The following is a 9,589-nucleotide window of genomic DNA, read 5'->3' as shown; positions in this document are numbered from 1 at the left end:
GTTTTGCGACAAAAAATCGATCAATGCAGCAACCAGAACATGGCTCGTTGGTCTAGGGGTATGATTCTAGCTTAGGGTGCAAGAGGTCCCGTGTTCAAATCCAGGATGAGCCCATTACAGTATGCTGTTGAAGGAGGTAACCTGGCAAAGAGGGCTACTGTTCTATTCCCAAATCTGTCATTTACCCAAGGTCGATCGGGGTGATTTGCTGCGGAAGTTTTTCCAGCTCTTTTTGAATTTGCGTGTTTTGCGACAAAAAATCGATCAATGCAGCAACCAGAACATGGCTCGTTGGTCTAGGGGTATGATTCTAGCTTAGGGTGCAAGAGGTCCCGTGTTCAAATCCAGGATGAGCCCATTACAGTATGCTGTTGAAGGAGGTAACCTGGCAAAGAGGGCTCCTGTTATATTCCCAAATCAGTACTTTTCCAAACGTAGATCAAGGTGATTTTCTGCAGAAGTTTCTCGAACTCTTTTTGTCTACGCATGTTTTGTGACAACAAATCGATCAAAGCAGCAACCAGAACATGGCTCATTGGTTTCGTGGTATGATTCTCGCTTAGGGTGCAGGGAGCCTTTGTCTAAGCATGTTTTGTGACAACAAATAGATCAATCGAAGCAGCAACTACAACATGGCTCGTTGGTCTAGGGGTATGATTCTCGCGTAGGGTGCCAGAAGTCCTGGGTTCAAATCCTGGACGAGCCCATTACAGTATGCTGTTGAAGGAGGTAACATGGCAAAGAGGGCTCCTGTTCTATTCCCAAATCAGTCCTTTACCCAACGTATATCGGGGTGATTTGCTGCAGAACTTTCTCCAGCTCTTTTTGTCTACTCATTCTTTGTGACAACAAATCAATCAAAGCAGCAACCGGAACATGGCTCGTTGGTCTAGGGGTATGATTCTCGCTTTTGGTGCGAGAAGTCCTGGGTTCAAATCCCGGATGAGCCCTTTACAGTATGTTGTTGTAGGAGGTTACTTGGCGAAGAGGGCTCCTGTTCTAATCCCAGATCAATCCTTTACCCAACGTAGATCGGGGTGATTTGCTGCGGAAGTTACACAGCTCTTTTTGTCTAAGCATTTTTTACGACAAAAAATCGATCAAAGCAGCAACCAGAACATGGCTCGTTGGTCTTGTGGTGTGATTCTCGCTTAGGGTGCAGGGAGCCTTTGTCTAAGCATGTTTTGTGACAACAAATCGATCAATCAAAGCAGCACCTGGAGCATGGCTCGTTGGTCTAGGGGTATGATTCTAGCTTAGGGTGCGAGAGGTCTAGGATTCAAATCCCGGACGAGCCCATTACAGTATGCTGTTAAAAGAGGTAACCTGGCAAAGAGGGCTGCTGTTCTATTCCCAAATCTGTCATTTACCCAAGGTCGATCGGGGTGATTTGCTGCGGAAGTTTCTCCAGCTCTTTATGTCTAAGCATGTTTTCTGACAACAAATCGATCAAAGCAGCAACCAGAACATGGCTCTTTGGTCTAGGGGTATGATTCTCGCTTTGGGTGCGAGAGGTCCCGGGTTCAAATCCCGGAAGAGCCCTTTACAGTAAGTTGTTGAAGGAGGTTGTTTAGTGAAGAGGGCTCCTGTTCTATTCCCAAATCTGTCTTTTACCCAACGTCGATCTGGGTGATTTGCTGCAGAAGTTTCTCCAGCTCTTTTTGAATATGCGTGTTTTGCGACAAAAAATCGATCAATGCAGCAACCAGAACATGGCTCGTTGGTCTTGTGGTATGATTCTCGCTTAGGGTGCAGGGCGCCTTTGTCTAAGCATGTTTTGTGACAACAAATCGATCAATCGAAGCAGCAGCTGGAGCATGGCTCGTTGGTCTAGGGGTATGATTCTAGCTTAGGGTGCAAGAGGTCCCGTGTTCAAATCCAGGATGAGCCCATTACTTCTACAGCCCATTGCTGTAGAAGGAGGTAACCTGGCAAAGAGGGCTCCTGTTCTATTCCCAAATCTGTCTTTTACCCAACGTCGATCTGGGTGATTTGCTGCAGAAGTTTCTCCAGCTCTTTATGTCTAAGCATGTTTTGCGACAACAAATCGATCAATCGAATCAGCATCTAGAACGTGGCTCGTTGGTCAAGGGGTATGATTCTCGCTTAGGGTGCGAGAGGTCCGGGGTTCAAATCCCCGACGAGCCCATTACAGTATGCTGATGAAGGAGGTAACATGTCAAAGAGGGCTCCTGTTCTATTCCCAAATCAGTCCTTTACCCAACGTAGATCGGTGTGATTTGCTGCGGAAGTTTCTCCAGCTCTTTATGTCTAAGCATGTTTTGCGACAACAAATCGATCGAAGCAGCAACCAGAACATGGCTCGTTGGTCTCGTGGTATGATTCTCGCTTAGGGTGCAGGGATCCTTTGTTTAAGCATGTTTTGTGACAACAAATCGATCAATCGAAGCACAACTGGAACATGGCTCGTTGGTCTAGGGGTATGATTCTCGCTTTGGGTGCGAGAGGTCCCGGGTTCAAATCCCGGATGAGCCCTTTACAGTAAGTTGTTGAAGGAGGTTATTTAGTGAAGAGGGCTCCTGTTCTATTCCCAAATCTGTCTTTTACCCAACGTCGATCTGGGTGATTTGCTGCAGAAGTTTCTCCAGCTCTTTTTGAATATGCGTGTTTTGCGACAAAAAATCGATCAATGCAGCAACCAGAACATGGCTCGTTGGTCTTGTGGTATGATTCTCGCTTAGGGTGCAGGGCGCCTTTGTCTAAGCATGTTTTGTGACAACAAATCGATCAATCGAAGCAGCAGCTGGAGCATGGCTCGTTGGTCTAGGGGTATGATTCTAGCTTAGGGTGCAAGAGGTCCTGTGTTCAAATCCAGGATGAGCCCATTACAGTATGCTGTTGAAGGAGGTAACCTGGCAAAGAGGGCTCCTGTTCTATTCCCAAATCAGTCCTTTTCCAAACGTAGATCAAGGTGATTTTCTGCAGAAGTTTCTCGAACTCTTTTTGTCTACGCATGTTTTGTGACAACAAATCGATCAAAGCAGCAACCAGAACATGGCTCGTTGGTCTCGTGGTATGATTCTCGCTTAGGGTGCAGGGAGCCTTTGTCTAAGCATGTTTTGTGACAACAAATCGATGAATCGAATCAGCAACTAGAACGTGGCTCGTTGGTTTAGGGGTATGATTCTCGCTTAGGGTGCGAGAGGTCCCGGGTTCAAATCCCGGATGAGCCCTTTACAGTAAGTTGTTGAAGGAGGTTATTTAGTGAAGAGGGCTCCTGTTCTATTCCCAAATCTGTCTTTTACCCAACGTCGATCGGGGTGATTTGCTGCAGAAGTTTCTCCAGCTCTTTTTGAATATGCGTGTTTTGCGACAAAAAATCGATCAATGCAGCAACCAGAACATGGCTCGTTGGTCTTGTGGTATGATTCTCGCTTAGGGTGCAGGGCGCCTTTGTCTAAGCATGTTTTGTGACAACAAATCGATCACTCTAAGCAGCAGCTGGAGCATGGCTCGTTGGTCTAGGGGTATGATTCTAGCTTAGGGTGCAAGAGGTCCCGTGTTCAAATCCAGGATGAGCCCATTACAGTATGCTGTTGAAGGAGGTAACCTGGCAAAGAGGGCTCCTGTTCTATTCCCAAATCAGTACTTTTCCAAACGTAGATCAAGGTGATTTTCTGCAGAAGTTTCTCGAACTCTTTTTGTCTACGCATGTTTTGTGACAACAAATCGATCAAAGCAGCAACCAGAACATGGCTCGTTGGTCTCGTGGTATGATTCTCGCATAGGGTGCAGGGAGCCTTTGTCTAAGCATGTTTTGTGACAACAAATCGATCAATCGAATCAGCAACTAGAACGTGGCTCGTTGGTCTAGGGGTATGATTCTCGCTTAGGGTGGGAGAGGTCCCGGGTTCAAATCCCGGACGAGCCCATACTTCTACAGCCCATTGCTGTAGAAGGAGGTAACCTGACAAAGAGGCCTCCTGTTCTATTCCCAAATCAGTCCTTTTCCAAACGTAGATCGGGGTAATTTTCTGCAGAAGTTTCTCGAACTCTTTTTGTCTACGCATGTTTTGTGACAACAAATCGATCAAAGCAGCAACCAGAACATGGCTCATTGGTTTCGTGGTATGATTATCGCTTAGGGTGCAGGGAGCCTTTGTCTAAGCATGTTTTGTGACAACAAATAGATCAATCGAAGCAGCAACTACAACATGGCTCGTTGGTCTAGGGGTATGATTCTCGCATAGGGTGCCAGAAGTCCTGGGTTCAAATCCTGGACGAGCCCATTACAGTATGCTGTTGAAGGAGGTAACATGGCAAAGAGGGCTCCTGTTCTATTCCCAAATCAGTCCTTTACCCAACGTATATCGGGGTGATTTGCTGCAGAAGTTTCTCCAGCTCTTTTTGTCTACTCCTTCTTTGTGACAACAAATCAATCAAAGCAGCAACCGGAACATGGCTCGTTGGTCTAGGGGTATGATTCTCGCTTTTGGTGCGAGAAGTCCTGGGTTCAAATCCCGGATGAGCCCTTTACAGTATGTTGTTGTAGGAGGTTACTTGGCGAAGAGGGCTCCTGTTCTATTCCCAAATCAGTACTTTACCCAACGTATATCGGGGTGATTTGCTGCAGAAGTTTCTCCAGCTCTTTTTGTCTACTCATTCTTTGTGACAACAAATCAATCAAAGCAGCAACCGGAACATGGCTCGTTGGTCTAGGGGTATGATTCTCGCTTTTGGTGCGAGAAGTCCTGGGTTCAAATCCCGGATGAGCCCTTTACAGTATGTTGTTGTAGGAGGTTACTTGGCGAAGAGGGCTCCTGTTCTAATCCCAGATCAATCCTTTACCCAACGTAGATCGGGGTGATTTGCTGCAGAAGTTTCACAGCTCTTTTTGTCTAAGCATTTTTTACGACAAAAAATCGATCAAAGCAGCAACCAGAACATGGCTCGTTGGTCTTGTGGTGTGATTCTCGCTTAGGGTGCAGGGAGCCTTTGTCTAAGCATGTTTTGTGACAACAAATCGATCAATCGAAGCAGCAGCTGGAGCATGGCTCGTTGGTCTAGGGGTATGATTCTAGCTTAGGGTGCGAGAGGTCTAGGATTCAAATCCCGGACGAGCCCATTAAAGTATGCTGTTGAAAGAGGTAACCTGGCAAAGAGGGCTGCTGTTCTATTCCCAAATCTGTCTTTTACCCAACGTCGATCTGGGTGATTTGCTGCAGAAGTTTCTCCAGCTCTTTTTGAATATGCGTGTTTTGCGACAAAAAATCGATCAATGCAGCAACCAGAACATGGCTCGTTGGTCTTGTGGTATGATTCTCGCTTAGGGTGCAGGGCGCCTTTGTCTAAGCATGTTTTGTGACAACAAATCGATCACTCTAAGCAGCAGCTGGAGCATGGCTCGTTGGTCTAGGGGTATGATTCTAGCTTAGGGTGCGAGAGGTCTAGGATTCAAATCCCGGACGAGCCCATTAAAGTATGCTGTTGAAAGAGGTAACCTGGCAAAGAGGGCTGCTGTTCTATTCCCAAATCTGTCATTTACCCAAGGTCGATCGGGGTGATTTGCTGCGGAAGTTTCTCCAGCTCTTTATGTCTAAGTATGTTTTGTGACAACAAATCGATCAAAGCAGCAACCAGAACATGGCTCGTTGGTCTTGTGGTATGATTCTCGCTTAGGGTGCAGGGCGCCTTTGTCTAAGCATGTTTTGTGACAACAAATCGATCAATCGAAGCACAATTGGAACATGGCTCGTTGGTCTAGGGGTATGATTCTTGCTTAGGGTGCGAGAGGTCCCGGGTTCAAATCCCGGACGAGCCCATTACAGTATGCTGTTGAAAGAGGTAACCTGGCAAAGAGGGCTGCTGTTCTATTCCCAAATCTGTCTTTTACCCAACGTCGATCTGGGTGATTTGCTGCAGAAGTTTCTCCAGCTCTTTTTGAATATGCGTGTTTTGCGACAAAAAATCGATCAATGCAGCAACCAGAACATGGCTCGTTGGTCTCGTGGTATGATTCTCGCTTAGGGTGCAGGGATCCTTTGTTTAAGCATGTTTTGTGACAACAAATAGATCAATCGAAGCAGCAACTACAACATGGCTCGTTGGTCTAGGGGTATGATTCTCGCATAGGGTGCCAGAAGTCCTGGGTTCAAATCCTGGACGAGCCCATTACAGTATGCTGTTGAAGGAGGTAACATGGCAAAGAGGGCTCCTGTTCTATTCCCAAATCAGTCCTTTACCCAACGTATATCGGGGTGATTTGCTGCAGAAGTTTCTCCAGCTCTTTTTGTCTACTCCTTCTTTGTGACAACAAATCAATCAAAGCAGCAACCGGAACATGGCTCGTTGGTCTAGGGGTATGATTCTCGCTTTTGGTGCGAGAAGTCCTGGGTTCAAATCCCGGATGAGCCCTTTACAGTATGTTGTTGTAGGAGGTTACTTGGCGAAGAGGGCTCCTGTTCTATTCCCAAATCAGTACTTTACCCAACGTATATCGGGGTGATTTGCTGCAGAAGTTTCTCCAGCTCTTTTTGTCTACTCATTCTTTGTGACAACAAATCAATCAAAGCAGCAACCGGAACATGGCTCGTTGGTCTAGGGGTATGATTCTCGCTTTTGGTGCGAGAAGTCCTGGGTTCAAATCCCGGATGAGCCCTTTACAGTATGTTGTTGTAGGAGGTTACTTGGCGAAGAGGGCTCCTGTTCTAATCCCAGATCAATCCTTTACCCAACGTAGATCGGGGTGATTTGCTGCAGAAGTTTCACAGCTCTTTTTGTCTAAGCATTTTTTACGACAAAAAATCGATCAAAGCAGCAACCAGAACATGGCTCGTTGGTCTTGTGGTGTGATTCTCGCTTAGGGTGCAGGGAGCCTTTGTCTAAGCATGTTTTGTGACAACAAATCGATCAATCGAAGCAGCAGCTGGAGCATGGCTCGTTGGTCTAGGGGTATGATTCTAGCTTAGGGTGCGAGAGGTCTAGGATTCAAATCCCGGACGAGCCCATTAAAGTATGCTGTTGAAAGAGGTAACCTGGCAAAGAGGGCTGCTGTTCTATTCCCAAATCTGTCTTTTACCCAACGTCGATCTGGGTGATTTGCTGCAGAAGTTTCTCCAGCTCTTTTTGAATATGCGTGTTTTGCGACAAAAAATCGATCAATGCAGCAACCAGAACATGGCTCGTTGGTCTTGTGGTATGATTCTCGCTTAGGGTGCAGGGCGCCTTTGTCTAAGCATGTTTTGTGACAACAAATCGATCACTCTAAGCAGCAGCTGGAGCATGGCTCGTTGGTCTAGGGGTATGATTCTAGCTTAGGGTGCGAGAGGTCTAGGATTCAAATCCCGGACGAGCCCATTAAAGTATGCTGTTGAAAGAGGTAACCTGGCAAAGAGGGCTGCTGTTCTATTCCCAAATCTGTCATTTACCCAAGGTCGATCGGGGTGATTTGCTGCGGAAGTTTCTCCAGCTCTTTATGTCTAAGTATGTTTTGTGACAACAAATCGATCAAAGCAGCAACCAGAACATGGCTCGTTGGTCTTGTGGTATGATTCTCGCTTAGGGTGCAGGGCGCCTTTGTCTAAGCATGTTTTGTGACAACAAATCGATCAATCGAAGCACAATTGGAACATGGCTCGTTGGTCTAGGGGTATGATTCTTGCTTAGGGTGCGAGAGGTCCCGGGTTCAAATCCCGGACGAGCCCATTACAGTATGCTGTTGAAAGAGGTAACCTGGCAAAGAGGGCTGCTGTTCTATTCCCAAATCTGTCTTTTACCCAACGTCGATCTGGGTGATTTGCTGCAGAAGTTTCTCCAGCTCTTTTTGAATATGCGTGTTTTGCGACAAAAAATCGATCAATGCAGCAACCAGAACATGGCTCGTTGGTCTCGTGGTATGATTCTCGCTTAGGGTGCAGGGATCCTTTGTTTAAGCATGTTTTGTGACAACAAATCGATCAATCGAAGCAGCAGCTGGAGCATGGCTCGTTGGTCTAGGGGTATGATTCTAGCTTAGGGTGCAAGAGGTCCCGTGTTCAATTCCAGGATGAGCCCATTACAGTATGCTGTTGAAGGAGGTAACCTAGCAAAGAGGGCTGCTGTTCTATTCCCAAATCTGTCATTTACCCAAGGTCGATCGGGGTGATTTGCTGCGGAAGTTTCTCCAGCTCTTTATGTCTAAGTATGTTTTGTGACAACAAATCGATCAAAGCAGCAACCAGAACATGGCTCGTTGGTCTTGTGGTATGATTCTCGCTTAGGGTGCAGGGCGCCTTTGTCTAAGCATGTTTTGTGACAACAAATCGATCAATCGAAGCACAATTGGAACATGGCTCGTTGGTCTAGGGGTATGATTCTTGCTTAGGGTGCGAGAGGTCCCGGGTTCAAATCCCGGACGAGCCCATTACAGTATGCTGTTGAAAGAGGTAACCTGGCAAAGAGGGCTGCTGTTCTATTCCCAAATCTGTCTTTTACCCAACGTCGATCTGGGTGATTTGCTGCAGAAGTTTCTCCAGCTCTTTTTGAATATGCGTGTTTTGCGACAAAAAATCGATCAATGCAGCAACCAGAACATGGCTCGTTGGTCTCGTGGTATGATTCTCGCTTAGGGTGCAGGGATCCTTTGTTTAAGCATGTTTTGTGACAACAAATCGATCAATCGAAGCAGCAGCTGGAGCATGGCTCGTTGGTCTAGGGGTATGATTCTAGCTTAGGGTGCAAGAGGTCCCGTGTTCAAATCCAGGATGAGCCCATTACAGTATGCTGTTGAAGGAGGTAACCTAGCAAAGAGGGCTCCTGTTCTATTCCCAAATCAGTAGTTTTCCAAACGTAGATCAAGGTGATTTTCTGCAGAAGTTTCTCGAACTCTTTTTGTCTACGCATGTTTTGTGACAACAAATCGATCAAAGCAGCAACCAGAACATGGCTCGTTGGTCTCGTGGTATGATTCTCGCATAGGGTGCAGGGAGCCTTTGTCTAAGCATGTTTTGTGACAACAAATCGATCAATCGAATCAGCAACTAGAACGTGGCTCGTTGGTCTAGGGGTATGATTCTCGCTTAGGGTGCGAGAGGTCCCGGGTTCAAATCCCGGACGAGCCCATACTTCTACAGCCCATTGCTGTAGAAGGAGGTAACCTGGCAAAGAGGGCTCCTGTTCTATTCCCAAATCAGTCCTTTTCCAAACGTAGATCGGGGTAATTTTCTGCAGAAGTTTCTCGAACTCTTTTTGTCTACGCATGTTTTGTGACAACAAATCGATCAAAGCAGCAACCAGAACATGGCTCATTGGTTTCGTGGTATGATTATCGCTTAGGGTGCAGGGAGCCTTTGTCTAAGCATGTTTTGTGACAACAAATAGATCAATCGAAGCAGCAACTACAACATGGCTCGTTGGTCTAGGGGTATGATTCTCGCATAGGGTGCCAGAAGTCCTGGGTTCAAATCCTGGACGAGCCCTTTACAGTATGCTGTTGAAGGAGGTAACATGGCAAAGAGGGCTCCTGTTCTATTCCCAAATCAGTCCTTTACCCAACGTATATCGGGGTGATTTGCTGCGGAAGTTTCACAGCTCTTTTTGTCTAAGCATTTTTTACGACAAAAATTCGATCAAAGCAGCAACCAGAACATGG

The 9,589-nt window shown here is 46.5% G+C and overlaps 10 non-coding genes across 10 annotated transcripts; all 10 read left to right on the top strand.

Moving 5' to 3' along the window:
- The first annotated feature begins 878 nt into the window (after positions 1 to 878).
- trnaq-uug (transfer RNA glutamine (anticodon UUG)) lies at positions 879 to 950 on the top strand. The gene has a single exon. It is a non-coding gene; the product is annotated as a tRNA-Gln (tRNA).
- Positions 951 to 1,470: 520 nt separating this feature from the next.
- trnap-ugg (transfer RNA proline (anticodon UGG)) lies at positions 1,471 to 1,542 on the top strand. Its single transcript has one exon. It is a non-coding gene; the product is annotated as a tRNA-Pro (tRNA).
- Positions 1,543 to 2,424: 882 nt separating this feature from the next.
- trnap-ugg (transfer RNA proline (anticodon UGG)) lies at positions 2,425 to 2,496 on the top strand. The gene has a single exon. It is a non-coding gene; the product is annotated as a tRNA-Pro (tRNA).
- A 626-nt stretch (positions 2,497 to 3,122) lies between these two features.
- On the top strand, positions 3,123 to 3,194 carry trnap-agg (transfer RNA proline (anticodon AGG)). Its single transcript has one exon. It is a non-coding gene; the product is annotated as a tRNA-Pro (tRNA).
- Positions 3,195 to 4,421: 1,227 nt separating this feature from the next.
- Positions 4,422 to 4,493, top strand: trnaq-uug (transfer RNA glutamine (anticodon UUG)). Its single transcript has one exon. It is a non-coding gene; the product is annotated as a tRNA-Gln (tRNA).
- Positions 4,494 to 4,665: 172 nt separating this feature from the next.
- Positions 4,666 to 4,737, top strand: trnaq-uug (transfer RNA glutamine (anticodon UUG)). Its single transcript has one exon. It is a non-coding gene; the product is annotated as a tRNA-Gln (tRNA).
- A 1,566-nt stretch (positions 4,738 to 6,303) lies between these two features.
- Positions 6,304 to 6,375, top strand: trnaq-uug (transfer RNA glutamine (anticodon UUG)). Its single transcript has one exon. It is a non-coding gene; the product is annotated as a tRNA-Gln (tRNA).
- Positions 6,376 to 6,547: 172 nt separating this feature from the next.
- Positions 6,548 to 6,619, top strand: trnaq-uug (transfer RNA glutamine (anticodon UUG)). The gene has a single exon. It is a non-coding gene; the product is annotated as a tRNA-Gln (tRNA).
- A 1,670-nt stretch (positions 6,620 to 8,289) lies between these two features.
- On the top strand, positions 8,290 to 8,361 carry trnap-agg (transfer RNA proline (anticodon AGG)). Its single transcript has one exon. It is a non-coding gene; the product is annotated as a tRNA-Pro (tRNA).
- Positions 8,362 to 8,987: 626 nt separating this feature from the next.
- Positions 8,988 to 9,059, top strand: trnap-agg (transfer RNA proline (anticodon AGG)). Its single transcript has one exon. It is a non-coding gene; the product is annotated as a tRNA-Pro (tRNA).
- The last annotated feature ends 530 nt before the right edge of the window (positions 9,060 to 9,589 follow it).

This window comes from Osmerus eperlanus, chromosome 27 (genome assembly GCF_963692335.1).
Source record: "Osmerus eperlanus chromosome 27, fOsmEpe2.1, whole genome shotgun sequence".
Classification (NCBI taxonomy): domain Eukaryota; kingdom Metazoa; phylum Chordata; class Actinopteri; order Osmeriformes; family Osmeridae; genus Osmerus; species Osmerus eperlanus.
Note: the sequence above shows the minus strand (reverse complement) of the source record. Positions and strands in the feature narration are given on the sequence as shown.